The sequence below is a fragment of the Sorex araneus genome, chromosome X (assembly GCF_027595985.1).
Source record: "Sorex araneus isolate mSorAra2 chromosome X, mSorAra2.pri, whole genome shotgun sequence".
NCBI lineage: Eukaryota > Metazoa > Chordata > Mammalia > Eulipotyphla > Soricidae > Sorex > Sorex araneus.
This window is the reverse complement of record NC_073313.1, coordinates 143936888-143954289: the sequence shown is the minus strand read 5'-3', so window position 1 is coordinate 143954289 and position 17402 is coordinate 143936888.

Below are 17402 nucleotides of genomic sequence, written 5' to 3'. Positions count from 1 at the left end.
CTTGTGTTATTGGTTCAGTTTGACTCTGGAGCATTCTCCAGTATTGTAGTGCCCGCCGGCCAGGATTCTTCAGTGCTGATTGTGGCAAGATGGTGCTGGGGGTGCTTTGAGGAAGTGACTTCCAGCGTCGGGGGCGGGCTTGGAGTCAGGATGGAACTTCGCAGTTCCAGTGCCCCAATGCCGTTTCGAGAAGTAGTCCTGGCCCCCAAATACTGGAGTCATATTTCTAGAAGCTCATGGTTGCTAGGATGCCATCTGGAGAGGGCAGAGAGACTGCACCTGCTACAGCTGGGGCACCCCAGTGTTATTGGATAGGTTTGGGGTGCGGAGCATTCTCCAGGGTTGTAGTGTCTGCTGGCTAGGATTCTTCACTGCTAAGTGCAGCGAGATGGCGCCGGGGGTGTGTTGACAGAGTGACTTCTGGGGTTGGGGGCGAGCTTAGTTGCAGGGAGGGAAGTGCACAGTTCCAGTGACCCCATGCAGTTTGGAGAAATAGTCCTGGTCCCCAAATACCGGAGTCATGTTTGTAGAAACTCATGTTCACCGGGATGTAATCTGGAAAAGGCAGGGAGACTGTACCTGCTCTATCTGGGGCACCAAGGTGTTATTGGTGCAGTTTGGGGTCCGAGGAAACTCTGGTGTTGGAGTGCCCATCGGCCAGGTGTCTTCACTACTTAGTGCAGTAAAATGGCACCTGTGGGATGTTGAGGGTATCACTACCGGGGTTGGAGGCTGGCTGCGAGCCAGGATGGAACTGCCCTGTTCCAGTGCCCCCAAGTGGTTTGGAGAAGTAGTCCTGGAATACTCATACCGGCGCCATTTTTTTTATAAGCTCATGATTGCCAGGATTCCATCCAGAGAAGACAGGGAGACTGTGCCTGCTCCATCTGGGGCATCCCGGTGTTATCGACTCATTCTGGGGTCTGGAGCATTCTCCGGTGTTGTCATGTCTGCCGGCCAACGTGCTTCACTGCTGAGTGTGGCAAGATGGCACTGGTGGCGGGTTGTGGCCGTGATTTCTCACGTCAGGGCTGGGCTCGGAGCCGCAATGTAACTGCCCAATTTCTGTGCCCCCATGTGGTTTGGAGAAATAGTCCTCGTCCCCACATACCGGAGACATGTTTGTAGAAGCTTATTGTCACTGGATTCTATCTGGCGAAGGCAGGGAGACTACAGCTGATCAATCTGGGGCACCCCGGTGTTATCAGCTCGGTTTGGCGTCCAAAGCATTCTCCAGTCTTGTAGTGCCCGCTGACCAGAATTCTTTACTGCTGAGTATGAAGAATTGGCACTGAGGGCGGGTTGAGTGCATGACTTTCGGGATCAGGGGCTGGCTGGGAGCCAGGAGGTAACTGCCCAGTTCCAGTGCCCCCATGCGTTTTGGGGAAATAATCCTGGTCCTCACATACTAGAGCAATATTTCTAGAAGATCATGGTCGCCAGGATTCCATCTGTAGTAGGCGGGGAGACTACACCTGTTCCATCTAGGGCACCCCAGTGTTATCAGCTTGGTTTGGTGTCAGTAGCATTCTCCGGTGTTGTAGTGCCCACTCGCCAGGATTGTTCACTGCTAAATGTGGCAAGATAGTCTGGAATATTTTTAGGCTCCTTCTTTTCGTCCCACCTGGAAGCACATGAGATATTTTTTCTCTGATATTCAACATGAGAATCTTATAAATTTCATGGGAACACAATTATCAGTTTTCCAAAACATGAAGAAACCAGTTATAGTTGGAATTTTGTTGGGCCACCACACTCAATGGTATTCACGGTCTACTTTTAGCTCATTGCTCAGGGTCCATTACCAAGAGTGCTCATGTGGTATGGGGGAAAAAACCTGGAACTCCTGAGTTCAACTCCTGCATGCAAAGCAAATTATCCAGCCCACTAACCTGGGTTTTTTACTATTAAACTTGTCACTCTCAAATTCCACCCGTTTATCAATTATGCTTCTGTTTTTCCTACCTGGCCACTGGTTCGAACAATTTCTTCTCATATACTTTTACTCTGTGAAGTTGCGATGTTTTATCTGCTTTCAAATTTGAAGGCCAACACATTGCCCCATTATCTCACTTCTCTGACAGATCTAAGAAGAGCTGATTTTTCAGTTTGTTCATCTTTTATTTTTAGGATATTGTAGTGCCCTATAATCCCTTGCATATTAGAATGGAACCAAAAGTACTATTTGTTAGTTTCAAAGTTAAGTTTTAAAGAAAAACATTTCTTAGCTGCACATATAGTATAGGTAAGACACTTCACTGCCTCTTGTAATGATGCCGAAAAGTATGATTAGTCTAAGATACGAGTTATAAATGTTCAGTTATAGCTTATCTTTATGCCATTGAATACATAGATGTTTTATCTTCAAGTACAAGAGATTCAATTTCAATTAAATCAGTAGTTTTCAAAAGTAGTTGGTATCAGAATTATTTTTTGAAACAGTTAGTTATCACTGTCCATCCCCAGAATTTTATTTAACAAGTCATCGATACCCGAATACTTACTTGGAGTTTTGTTTTGCTGTTTACCTTTTGCTCCTTGAACACTTTGATTCTAAACTGCTAGATCTCTGTTTTATTTTTTAATAGTTATAGAAATTAGGGTAAAATAGTGTTTGTTTCTGGTATTGATGTTTATAGATATTGTACATCCCACACTGAAGTACCCATGTTCCTCCCCTATCCTTATAACACCTCCAGTACAATATTTCTTCCCCCTACTGCCTCCATATTATATGCTGATTGACAATTATTGATTCAGATTTTAAGATTTTAATTTAAAGCCATGAAAATGCATTTTTGTGTGTCCTGCAGGTGGTGCTGCTGTAGTATGTCAGCATAATTCAGACAAAGAAACAAAGGAAAACACAGTTCAGGGAAGAAATGAATACAAATTTAGGTCCTTAGATATAGCAGAAATAAAAAATCTTACTGGCTTATGCCAGAATTATAGAGATTAATTTTCACATATTATATTACAAATATAATCCAATGTTATTTGTAAGTGGATCTTAAATACCATTTTCACCTTTTCATCGCAAATGAGGCTTTCTGTAACTAGCCAGCATGTACAAGTTCATAATTATCAGACTTGTTCTCATAACATCATTGCTTTTAATAACTGACATCACATAAAATCTTTTCTCTTAAGTTTAAAAAAAGAGTTATCTTTCAATGAAAGAACTTAAAGATTTAGAAAATCTCTGCTATATGCAGAATCCTTGAGCCTGGATTTCTGAATCCGAGTATGAATACATTCACTTTTCAAAAATTCACTTTCCAAGGCATATAAGACTTAAAAGTCGGTTGAAGGTATGCTAGGGAAAAAAATATTTCCATCTTCTATTTCATCCCCTTGCTACCTCCTGCCAGATAAGTAATAGCTTAGTTGGAAAACTGGATTATCTAGCCATGAGGCTGATCCAAAGATAATGGTGGTAGCACTTTTATAAGTTTAGTGACTCACTTGCTCTAGGACATGGTTCAGTTGTAGGTTGTAAGATCGGCTTATCTACCTCTCAGTGTCTGAAATACAAACCATAATGCCCAAAAGTAGAGAGAGAGTATGGGGACTATTGTATGCTGTAGAGGCAGTGGGAGAGTGGGAAAGGTGGGAGTATAATGGGGATATTGGTGGTGGGGAAAGTGCACTGGTGGAAGGATGGGGGTTTGATCATTGTGTGACTGTAACACAAACATGAAAGCTTGTAACTATATCTCACGGTGAATCAATAAGGTTTTTAAAAATCAGTTTATCTAAGATTGAGCTGACACATCCTAATTACTTATTTCTGAGTTGCAAAGGTATAAATATCATCAGAAACAAAAACCTTCTGATAAAACAGAGCTCCCCAGTTTTTTTAAATTTATTTATTTTTTAATTAGTGAGTCACAGTGAGGGTACAGAGTTACAGATTCACACATTTTCGTGCTTGTTTTTCCCTCATGTAATGTTTGAGAGCCCATCCCTCCACCAGTGTCCATTCTCCACCACCAATGAACCCAGTATCTCTCCCACCCCCCAATACCATCCCCCCACCCCACCCCACCTCTGTGGCAGGGTATTCCAATTTGTTCTCTCTCTCTATCCTTTTGGGTGTTGTGGTTTGCAATAGGGGTATTGAGTGGCCATCATGTTCAGTCTCTAGTCTACTTTCAGCATGCATCTCCTTTCCCGCGCGGGATCTCCAATAACATTTTACTTGGTGTTCCCTTCTCTATCTGCGATGACTTTCCCCCAGAGTGTGAGGCCAGCTTCCAAGCTATGGATCCAATCTCCTGGTATTATATACTACTATACTTGGGTATTAGTCTCCTACACTGTTATTTTATATTCCACAGATGAGTGCAATCTTTCTATGTCTGTCCCTCTTTCTGGCTCATTTCACTTAGAGCTCCCCAGGTTTTATGTCATAACTCTGATATTAATTCCCTCAGTCTTCAGTGACTGGGGAGAATATGAGGCAGCTATAGTTGAGGACCATATGGAATACAATGAATTGAACCAACACTCTATCTGCTATGCTATAGCTCTGGCCCCCACTAAGTTAATTTATATTGGGCATCACTACCTTCTTTACAGTTTCTCTTATATCCAGGATATCTCCTGACTCCTCACACAAAATGAAAGTTATGTATGAGATCACCCCATTTTCTTCTCACTAGCAGTAATAATAGTTTCAAGTTATGGGTTTAGGTCATGAAGTACACACCTATTGTGGTCTGCTTATTGTTATTATAAATTAGCACTCTATGCTTTCCAGACCATATTCTTATGTGCTTATACTACCGTCACTGCCCCTACCCCCCACAGTGCCACTCTTACACAGTGAGAACATATGTAAGCACCAAAGCAACCTCTGCAGGTATTGCAAATAAAAGGTGTATGTATGAGAACCACTATCCCTGGTGAGCAAGTATGTGTGCAAGTACAATAATTAATGAAGCATAAACTTTGGCAAACACCATGGATAAGTATATGAGCACAATAAATTTATGTACAACTCCCAGAAAAAAAAACAACTAAATGCGTCAGCACCACACCCAGGCATGTTTATAATCTCCATACATCATAACAACAAAATCAAAAGTAAATAGAAGGCAAAGAGAAAAATATAAATATGAAATAACTTGACTTGTATCACTTGTTATCCCGTTGATCCTCAATTTGCTCGAGCAGGCTCCAGTAACGTCTCCATTCATCCCTGTCACGTGCTAATGAAGCCCAATGATATCTGCTTGCTCAATGAACAGGAAGAGCCTCAAATAGTTCATTCAGGGTTTTGAGGAAGAAGTATGACCATCTCATTGGTGGGTGGCCACACGGTCTTTTGACATCCTGTGAAATCCAGTCGGTAACAGCTCTAGTCCAGCGGTCATCTCGGAATCTCATTACGTGTCCAGCCCATCTGATTTTCGACGCCTTTGCAAATGAGACATCTTCCCTGATTGTTGACCATCGATAGAGGTCAGAACTCCGGATTCCTTCTCTCACTTCAGTGAAACGTGATACTCCTAGCATAGCTCTTTCAATTTCTCTTTGGGATACCTGAATAGCGTTCTCATCCTGTTTGCATAGGGTCCAGGTCTCTGAGGCGTATGTTAGTGCAGGAAGAACGGTGGGGACAAAAAAATGTGCCCGGAGCCGGAGGTTCTTCATCCTCTTAACCACTTCTTTGATGCTCTTGAAGGCGTTCCATGCTGCTCTCTTCCTCCTGCGCAGTTCTTGCGCCAAGTCATTCCTCATGTTGAGTTCTGGACCCAGGTACACATAGCTGCTGCATTCAGAGATGATCGTTCCATTGAGAGCAAATGGAACATCAGGGACTGGTTCGTTTTTCATGAATATCATTTTGCTGAGATTCAGCTGCAGTACGACCTTTCCACACTCATGGTCAAAGTCGGCCAGCATTTGTGCTGCTTGGCTAATATTTGGCATTATGAAAACGATGTCATCAGCAAAGCGGAGGTGGTGTAGTTGCCAACCGTCTATCTTCACTTCCATTCCTTCCCATTAAAGTCATCGCATGATGTTCTTGAGGGTGGCACTGAAGAGTTTTGGTGAAATGGTTATCACCCTGCCGAACCCCTCTCTTTACCCCAATGATCACATCCTTGTAGAATGGTGAGAACCTGGTGGTGAATCCGTAATACAGCTCGTGGAGGATTTTGATGTACTGAGTTTGAACGCCCTGTTTGGCTAGGGCTTCAATGATTGCTTCAGACTCAACAGAATCAAAGGCCTTCTTTAAATCGATGAAAGTTAGACAGAGTGGCATCTTGAACTCTCGTGAAACTTCAATGAGTTTGGTTTCAGTGTGGATATGTTTAATGGTGCTGAATCCTTTTCGGAAGTCAGCTTGCTCGCATGGTTGTCCTTCATCTAGTGTTCTGCCTATTCTATTTAGGATGACTAGAGTGAACAACTTGCATATGAGAGACAACAGGCAGATTAGGCAATAGTTGTCAACATCGTGGATGTCTCCCTTCTTGTACAACAGAACGGTCCTGCTGGTTTTCCATTGGGATGGAACCTTGCATTCGGACATGTAGCATGTGAAGAGCCGAGCCAGTGTATTGAAGAGAACTGGCAGCAGATTCTTCAGGTATTCGGGTCTGACCTTGTGTGGACCGGGTGCTGTACATCTTTAATGATGAAATGGCATGTCGGATTTCAGAAGGGAGAATGTTGGGAACAACATATCCATCCTGCGGAATTTGGTATGTGTGCAGGTGGACGTGACTGTTGAAGAGATCCGAGTAGAAGTCATGAATAATCCTCTCCATTGCTCTCCTGGAAGATGTGATAGATCCATCAGGACGTCGGAGGGCAGTCATCTTGGTCTTGTAGTTGGCAAAGTACAGACAAGAGTTGCAAATACTTTCCCCAGCTTCTGCCGCTTTGGCCAACTCTGCTGCTCTTCTCTCTGTGAGGTCTTTCTTTATCTTTCTTTTCTCTGCACAGCTTTGTGAACTCGGACATTAGCTTGTGGTTGCCTGAGGCACATGCCAAACCACATTGGTGAATGAGCTCAAGAGTTTCTGAAGACAGGTGTCTGTTTGTGGCTTTCCCACAAACAATAATGCGCAATCATGGAGGTGCTAAACCGGTCGATCATAGTCCTCATCGGTGTTGTCAATGACGGCATCTTCCCACGTTGCCACAATAGTGCCAAAGTGCTCCCAGTTGGTGGTCATTCTGGGAGTTCTCTTCTTAAACTTAAACTTTGCGGACCTTTCTCCCCGCTCTGTGAAGTAGAATTCTTCATGAAGGAGACGGTGGTCCGATCTCGTTTGGAATTTTGGGACAACAGCGACATCAGTCAGGCATAACCTTAGAATGAATATGATGTGATCAATTTCATTGTGGAACTGTCCACCAGGAGACTCCCTTGTCCATTGTTTAGATTCGGCATTCTGGAACTGTGAGTTACCATTAATAATCTTGTTTGACACGATGAACTATGATAGTCTCTCACTTTGTTCGTTCCATTCTAGGCCATGGGGCCCAATGTGGAGTTCTTCAGCGACCTTCTCGTCCTATCTTGGCATTTAAATCACCATCAATGATCTTTTGGAAGGTATGGTCTTCTTTATAGAGCTTCTCCAGATTTATGTGGAACTTCTCAATGTCTTCTTCATCATAGTTGGATGTTGGTGCGTAGACGACGAAGATAGAAATTGCCGGCAGTGAGCCACATCTATTCAAGCGTAATCATCCGATTCGGGTTGTTAGGCAAAGTAAGTCTAGTATGCCAATAATTAGCCCTAATGTCAACGGTCTGAATGCATAAAAAGGACACAGAGAATCTGAATGTATTGAAAAGAAGAATCTGTCTATACTGTGCACACAAAAATCATGAGCATTTTGAAAAATATAGGTGTAAAGTGAAAGTCTGGAATAATGTGTTCTAAGCTAATAATAAAAATTATAAGGAACAGCCTGTTTCATATCTGATTTAGTAGACTTTCAACCATGAAAAGGAAATAAGAGAAACAGAAAGGTGACACTAAATTACCTAGCGTTAAATTATTAAGAAGACATATAATGGTCACCAATATACATGTACCCTACAAAAGGTATGCAAATATTCGAAGCAATTATTTACATTGATACAGAGAAACACAATATTTGTAGATCTCAACATGCCACATATAGCAGTATACAGAGCATTCATACATTAGCAAGGAAATATGACATTAAATGAAATAGTTGATGAAATGGGCTTAATAAGTATATACAAAAATTTTGATACCAAAAGAAATGAGTAAACGTTTTTCTCAAGTTCATATGGAGAATTTAAAAAAAATTGGGCCCTGTGCTCAGTAGTGACCCATAGCAGTGCTTAGGTGAACCATATACAGTGCCAGGAATTGAAATGGGGTCAGCTGCAGGCAAAGAGAGACTGACACACTTCCAAAAGTACAAAAGCAACCGCTGTTGGAGAGGATGTGTGGAAAAATGGACCCTCCTACACTGCTGGTGGGAATGCCGACTGGTTCAACCCTTCTGGAAAACAATATGGTCGCTCCTCAAAAAATTAGAAATTGATCTCCCATTTGACCCAGCAATACCACTTCTGGGAATATACTCCGGAGAGGCAAAAAGATATAGCCAAAATGACATCTGCACATGTATGTTCATCGCAGCACTATTTACAGTAGCCAAAATCTGGAAAAAACCCGAATGCCCAAGAACAGATGACTGGCTAAAGAAACTTTGGTACATCTACACAAGGGAATACTATGCAGCTCTCGGAAAAGATGAAGTCATGAACTTTGCATACAAGTGGATCAACATGGAAAGTATCATGCTAATTGAAATGAGTCAGAAAGAGAGGGACAGACATAGAAGAATTGCACTTATCTGCGGAATATAAAACAACAGAATGGATGCATAACGCCCAAGAATAACAGAAATAAGTACCAGATTTTCTCCATGGCTTGGAGACCAGCCTCACATGCTGGGGGAAAGGGCAGCTCATATAGAGAAGGGAATATCAAGCAAAAATGTGGCTGGAGTACCCGTTTGGGATGGGAGAGAAGTGCATGGAGCAGACTATAGACCAAACACATTGGCCACCCAAGTCCTCCATTACTAACCACAATGCCCAAAGGGAGAGAGGGAACAGAGGGGAATGCTCTGCCAATAAGGCGTAGTGGGGAGGAGAATGGGGTGGGAGGGGTGGGAGGGGGTGGGAGGGATAATGGGGTTAACAGTGGAGAACGGGTACTGGTGGAGGGATAGATACTCAAGCTGTATATGCCCGAAACACAAGCACGAGAATATGTAAACCTGTATCTGTACCCCCACGGTGATTCATTAATAATTTTTTTAAAAGTGCCTTAACTCCTGTATTATCCCTTCAGCCCTTCACATGGAGCATTTCTATTTATAAGTGAATCAAATTTTAAAGATAAAATAATTCTTTACAAATCTTTGTAGATTGAATCATTAAACATCTTTTCTAATCATAATCCTTTTTAAGTCACTGGGTCCCCAGGGTGGGTTATATGAGGCAGAGGGAAGAGAGATGGCCGCTTTTTCATGATCCTCCTCTGCTAACCCAGGATGGGTTGGAAAGGCTAGGACTGATATAGTCTGTAATAAGGCCCTGCAAGTCATGGACGAGAGCCCCAGCAGCTCCACTAGGTGACTGTCGAGCCACACCTGATGCCTACTAGACACTCTTGGCATGGTTGTTTAATCCCCACCATACGATTTCTTGGGGAGCTGTGGACTCAGGCTGAAGCAGGATTTGCTCATAGTAGAGAAAAAAGCCAGTACAAGGCCTTATCCAGGACTTACAGTTCCTTTTTCTTCTCATAGAAAAGAATTTCAGGAGGAGACTAGCAGTGAAGTAAACACAAATTTTATCTGGAGACATTTTTTAAAAAATATTTTTATTGAATCACTGTGAGATAGTTACAAGATTTTATGTTTGGATTACTTTTTGAGGAAAGAATAGGAGGGAGAGTAAGAAGGAGAGTAACACACTAAATATAGAACACAAGCTTTTCCAAAGGCAGAGATCCCCAGTACATATCTCCAGAGGGGAGATGCAGGTAACATATGCGTTTAGGCACCACATGTGCTTGGTCACATGGACACAAGCAGCACATGGGCTTGGGCAGCATCTGTGTGTGCTTCCTTTGTTCAACTTGGCTTTTATAGGGTTTTTCCCAAGCAGCTCCATCTGGAGCTTCCAGCTAAATAAGAGTCCAATACTAGAGAGGTTGCCAAGGGGATAGAGTTGGAGGTGGGTGATCATGGTCTTCTTTGAAATTCCCTTTCTTTGCATTTGTTCCAGATGGAGTTTCTCTCAGAGGTGTTGTCCAGACTTCTCTGGGTCTGTTGGTGCAAAATGAAGTCTTATAAGACTTTAGTTCCTGTGAATGCAAGGTGGGCTTTTTGCAGTCTTGGACTATTCATTTTATTATTTCCTAGAAATTCCCTTGCCATGGGGGCCCTTACCTGTCTGTCTGCCTACATCACTTTGGAACTAAAATTCAATAACAAAAAAGAAAATAAGGGAGAGTGCTCCAGGCCCCAAACTGAGCCGATATCACAGGGGTGCCCTAGATGAAGTACGTGCAGTCTCCCTGCCTTCTCCAGATGGAATCCCGGTGACCATGAGATTCTACAAGCATGAATCCAGTATGTGGGGACCAGGACTATTTCTTTGAACTCCATGGGGGCACTGAAACCAGGCAGTTTTATCTTGGGTTCCAGTCCGCCCCTGACCCCAGGAGTCACTCCCTCAACCCGCCCCCAGTTCCACCTTGCCACACTCAGCAGTGAAGAATCCTGGCCAGCGGGCACCACAACACCAGAGAATGCTGCAGGTCCCAAACCAAGCCGATATCACTGGGGTGTCCCAGATGGAGCAGGTGCAGTCTCCCTGCCTTCTCCAGATGGAATCCTGGTGACCATGAGCTTCTACAAGCATAGCTCCAGTTGGTGGGGACCAGGACTAGTCTCTGAACTGCATCAGGGCACTGGAACTGGGCAGTTCCATCCAGGCCTCCAGTCCACCCCTTACCCCGGACTATTTTTCCAAACTGTGCTGCCGCTTCTGTGGCCACGTGACCTTTCCTGATATACAAAGTGAGAAAATGGGGATATTGGTGGTGGAAAGTTTGCACTGGTGGAGGGGTGGGTGATCGATCATTGTTTCGCTGAATATCAAACACGAGGCTATTGGCATAAATGCATCCGGAATACACATTAGGCTACCTGTGCTGGACCATCCCTGGTGGAAATGGGTTTCATGCCTTGGCCTGTTTCCCCTGGCGGTTCAGTCACTGCCACCATCTTCCAGAGGCCTAGGAATAGCCAGGGAGGGGCCCACAGTGATGAGGAACTCAAGGCCTCGTAGGATGGGGGTGGAGCCAGGCCTTTCCGTCCCCTTGCTCCTATGAGAACCCGAGTTTCCGCCCACAAATAGCCCTCTGGCTGCTGATCAAGCTGCTTATCAGCCATGATCCCAGAGACTCAGAAAAAAAGTTCAGAACAGTGCAGCTTTTGGCAGAAATCACTTCAGATTTAATTATTAAAACCTCAGAATTCCAAAATCACATGGCCGCAATAGCGGCTGCACATAATCATATGCAATTTATAATCAGCAATAGAAAACAAATTTTCTGATGTTGCCTTTTTGGCAGATCTGAGTATTGGGGTAAAATCCCAAATAATAGTGGTGGGTTTGGTGTCAAAATATTGAATGTAATCAAAGTAGAGAGAGAGTAACATGGAAATCATCTGCCGCACAATTAGGGGGAGGGGGAGGGATGGGGGTGATACTAGGGTTTTAGTTGGTGGAAAATGTGCACTGGTGAAGAGTTGGGTGTTTCATAATTGTATGACCGAGTCTTAAACCGAAAACTTTGTAACTGCTCTCACGGTGTTTCAATAAATAAAGAAAGAAAATGAGAATAATTTCAAATGTGGAAATTAAACATCATTCTTCTGAATAGCTCAGGAATAATAGTAGAAATAATAGTTGAAATTTATAATGAATAACAGCGAAAATTTTAAAAATTATCTAGAGAGCCATGGGAATGAGGAGATGAACCATTAGATCCTGTGGAATGCAACAAAAGCAGTGTTATGGGAGAGTTCATTACAAGATAGGCCTACACCAATAAACAAGAACACTCACAAACAAGCAACTGAAGGAACTAGGAAAGAAGGAACAAATAAAAGTCAGCAGGTGAGATGAAATGATATTGTATTGAATACAAGACCATCCTGTGAGATCACTGAAAGCTTCACAGGAGACCCTAAATCTAGGACAGTCCAAGTGTGTTTGTCTCCATATGTTTTGTTTGTCTGATTCTCTGTAACTGACCCCCAAAGGTGAAAGGTAGGTCCAAGGTGCCAATCTGATAGGCATTAGACAAATGGTGACCCTGATGTGATAGAATAATGATGGAGTGGTGACAGCAGGTCTCTGTTCATCCGCAATTTCCAAATTCTTCAATATTTTCAAAAATGAAAATATTGAGTAACAAAGATGCTCAGCCTTAGAGTTTAAAAGTAGAAACATGTTTTGAAAAACAGAAGGAAAAGGAACTTGTCATTGGGGAGGAATTTAACATGTAACTAAGTTAATTATGGCTGATTTTGTGGGGTTATTTAATAGGACAACTGGGTATGTGTGTTACAGAAAATGTAGAAAGTTGAAGAATGGTCTAGCTCTGAAATCTCCAGGCTCTCCTGGAGTCAGGGCTGGGCTGCCCTCCTCCCACACCGCCAATCTCCCTGTTTTTCCAGGAACCTGGAAGTCATGCCCATGAATGGACTCTGGCGCCAAATAAGCTCATTAACATTCCATTATCCAGAGACTCATAAATAAATCTTGACATTGGTCTACAAGCTGCAGAGATGTTTCTGGACTCCGCACCAGGCTGAGTCTCATCCAGGGTACCCCAGAGGAGGGCGGGTGAGCCCATCGCCCACCCAAACAGAGAACTGAAAACCTCCATAATCCACAATCACTGCTATGCTCAAGGCTGGTCTCTACAATTTGGGACAAGTCTCATCCAGAAATTGATCTGTTGAAAAACTCAGGTATACAGACTTTGTGACCAAAATCTTCAGGCTCTCGTGGAGTCAGGGATGGGCTATATCCCTCATCTCCCTGTTCTTCTGGGAGCCTGGCAGTAATGCCTATGAATTGTCTCTGGTGCCAAATAAGCTCACTAAGCAACCATGATCCAGAGACTCCTAAATAAATCTCAAAAAAATATCAGCAAGCTGCAGCGATGCTTTCAGACCCCAAAGTCACCATCCATTAAAAATAATTAACTCCAGCTGCATCACCCCATTCAAAATTTTAGTATTCCTGGAGTGTGCTGCTGCGAATACAGCTGCACACATCTCAAATTCTACACCACGGATATGCCAAGAGAAGCACACCACATTGATGAGATGTAAAGTAGAAGGCAACCAATCTTGATCAAAAAAATATTAGCATACTGGGCTCAACCTGTAACCACATGTTAAGTAATCTCTTATTCAAGGGCTTATTGGTGAGATACAATAATCCTCACACACTTCTAAGAAAAACTTTTTGATAATTTAGTGAATTATTTGTAACAAACAATATAAAATAAATTATTTATGGCCTGCTATTGGGAAAGGCTTGAGTGGTGCTTGGGAAAATTGGAAATACTGGTGTTAAGAAAGTGCAATGGTGGTGGGATTGGTGATGGAATATTGAATGTAACAAGTAATCATGAACAACTTTATAAAAATAAAGAAATACTCTTTTAAAGAGTGAAATAGCTGGTTTAATTCTTTCTGGCAACTGCCTCAGGCTTTGTCCAATATCTTAGTCTCCCTGTGAGCCTAAGCTCCAAGGCTGAATTTTATGGTCTTGGGGAATTTCAGAAATGTTAAGAGGGAACCTTGGGGATGAAGTTAGGTTCATAGGTAAAAATGGAACTGCTAAGATTCATCTTTCAATAACAGAAATAAATCATAACAGAAAAACAACCTGTGAAATGCACTGGAAGGAGAAATGTTCCAGTTCATAGAAATCATCTCAAGGTGAGAAAGTGGAACTACTATGCTGGTAGGATTTGTAGCCTCAGGAGTGAGGGCAATAATAAATAAAAAACTCTTTGAGTTTATAGTAAAAGAATTACATTAAAGTCTTCAGACTCTTGACACTGATGCTGGTGCCTATATTCAGACTAAACCTTTTAGAAAATTATTATTGTCTATTCTACAGAATTTCCCTTGGTTTCCAGATCATGGAAGTTTGAATTGAAAATTTGGGAAAGAATGGGACATACTTTGAGAGAAATACATTCCCAAATGGAAGAAGTTTTCCCTGAAATTTTCCTAACTTGGTTCATAGTAATAACAACTTTGTTGCCAATTGATGGGCTGGCTTGGGATGAAATTGAAGGAACCCTGCAGGATAAGAAAAGAGGTCTATGAAAATAAGAACGATAAGAGCGCTGAGGATCAGGCAGGCTTTAAGGCTTACCTCCACAATACTAGAAGGTGAAAAGAAATGGAAAGTACAGAAAGGCAAGAAAGTCATTATTATATGGCCCTCAAATAAGGTTAGCTAGTTTGCAGTGACATGGGGCCATTCTTCTAGACCACAATGTGGGTCACAGATCATACCTCCATAAAATCAGAGGACAGGAATTATGTCAACTACCCTCTTAGATCATGATGTGCTGAAACTGGAAATTGATCACAAACAGAAATAGAGAAAACACTCAACACTTGTAAATTACACAGCTCAAGACTGAACATCCAGTGGGTCAAATAGGAAATTAAGATTCCCAGAAACAAGTAAGAATTAAGACATAAACTACCAGAATATATGGGACATAGCAAAAGCAGTGTTAAAAAGAAATTTCATAGCAATGCCAGAATTTATTTAGAAAGGAAGATAAAACCCACATAAATAACCTAAATAAGCAGTATAAGCAGCCAGATAAAGACAAACAAAAGGAACCCGAAGCAATCCAAAGGAAGAAAATAATTAAACTCAGAGCAGAAATGAATGAAACAAAAATTTTATAAATAAAAAATCAACTAAATCAAGAATTGATTCTTTGCAAAGTTAAACAAGATTGGTAAACCATTAGAAATATTCACAAAGAAAGAGATAAACTTATAGTAAACTGAATCAGATACAAAAAGAGAGACATCACAAGTTATAGCACAGAAATTCAAAGGATAATCAGGAATTAGTTAAAAAAATCTTTATGCCATGAAGCAAATAAAGGGTTAATATCCAAAATATATAGAGTACTGGTAGAACTTACAAGAAAAAGATAATAGCACTCTTTTAAAATGATGAACAGAAACTTCCTCAAAAAATACACACAGATGTCCAAAAGGTATATAAAAACATTTTCTACATCACTATGATCAGGGTAATAGAAATCATAACAATGAGATATAATTTCTAACTTGTGAGATTGACAAACATTTAAAAAGTATGAAAACTATCCAAGCTGGCATAGATGTGGGGAGATAAGACATTCATTTATTGCAGGCAGGAATGTTGACTGGTTCAGCCTTTTTGGCAAATATGAATATTCTTTTAAAAACCTAGGAATTGAGCTCTTATATGACCCAGCAATTCAACTTTTTGACATGTACTCCCAATAGCCCCAAATAATCTATTCAGAAAGGACATTTATACTCAGATATTCATTGCAGCAATATTCACAATAGCAAAAATCTTAAAACTTGTTTGTCTTATTTGTCTAAGAACATATAACTGGATAAGAAAACTATGGTACAAGTGCACAATGAAATATTAGTAAGCTATAAGATAAAATTATGCAATTTTCTGTTATATGGATTGATATGTAAAGTAACATGCTGAGAGAACTTAGAGGAAGAGGGACAGTAACAGAATTATCTCACTCTGATGTAGGCTATAAAAAAACATAATGGGGATATAACAACTACCCAAAGACAACAGGGACTGAGAACTTGTTTTTGATAGGAAGCTTACCATATGGAAGGAATTGGGGGCATTTGATTAGGGGGAGACACTGGAACAATGGCTGAGGAAAATTAACATGCTGATTTAGTGTGTAGTGAAAGACTGTGTTATGCATGAAAACCTATCATTAACAATATTGTAAACCATGGTTCTAAAATAAAATTACAAAAAGAGAAATGATGCAAAGAACCAGTAGAAAAATATCTTAGAATTTCTCCAGTATGAAGAAGAAACTCTCTACACTGATTCAGGAAGCCTAACGAGTTCCAAACAAAATGAATCTGAAATAGAACAACACCAGGACATATTATAATGAAAATGGCAAGAACCAAAGAAAAAGATGAAGCATGGCAAGACCAGAGTCAAACCTCAAATACAAGGTAAAGCAAATAAAAATCAGATCTTTTTCTCAAAAAGTCTTATAGGAAACTCCATAAGCAAGAAGCCAATGGAATGCTCTCTCGGAGCACTGAATAAAAATAACCTCCAGCCAAAGAATCCTCTACCTGGCAAGATCATAAATCAGATTTGACGGGGTAATAAGAATATTCTCAAACAATAGTTGAAAACACATCCAGTATTCAAGCAAACTTTACAAATAATACTGTATGGGCTCCTATAAAAACATCAAAGATCAAAGACAACAAAAATTCTCATGGAAAAATTGCAATATAACCTTTCATAAATAATTTTTCTAAATAACAATGGACTTAACTCTTTTATCACAAGACAGGGAATGGTTGGATGAATTGGGCAACAAAATACCCAGGGTGAATCACAGGCACCCCATATGATCACCCTAGGAGTGATCCCTGAGGTCAGAACCAATAGTAAGCTCTGAGCACAGCCAAATGTGGCCCACCCACTCCCCCCCAAAAAAAAACAAAGTAAAATACGGATGTCCATACTTTCATCAGAAGAAGTAACGTTTAAGCAAAACAAAGTAATGATAAGAGATGTGTATGGGTATTAAATACTGGTTCAAGAATTGATCAAGATTAATTTTATAAACATATATTCACCAAATGATGGGGCAGCAAAGTATAAAAAGCAATTTATAATATATTGGAGGGAAGGGGATAGACTAAAATCAGCAAATATCAGTGGGAAACTTTTAATACCCAACTCTCACCATTGGGCAGATGATCTGGATAGAACATCATTAAGGATAGCAGAGGTCTAAATAAGAACTTGAAAAACTGGGATTAATCAGCATGTATAGGACTGTCCACTCCTCCCCAAACAAATACACATTATTCTACAAATACACATTATACAATTCATTGTATAATGAACATTCTCCAGTTTTACCACATGCTAGATTACAATTTGTATTTTTCCCTATAAAGTAAAAAAAGTAGAAATAACAACAACTATATTCTTTGACCACTATGAAAAGTAAGTAGAAAATAATACT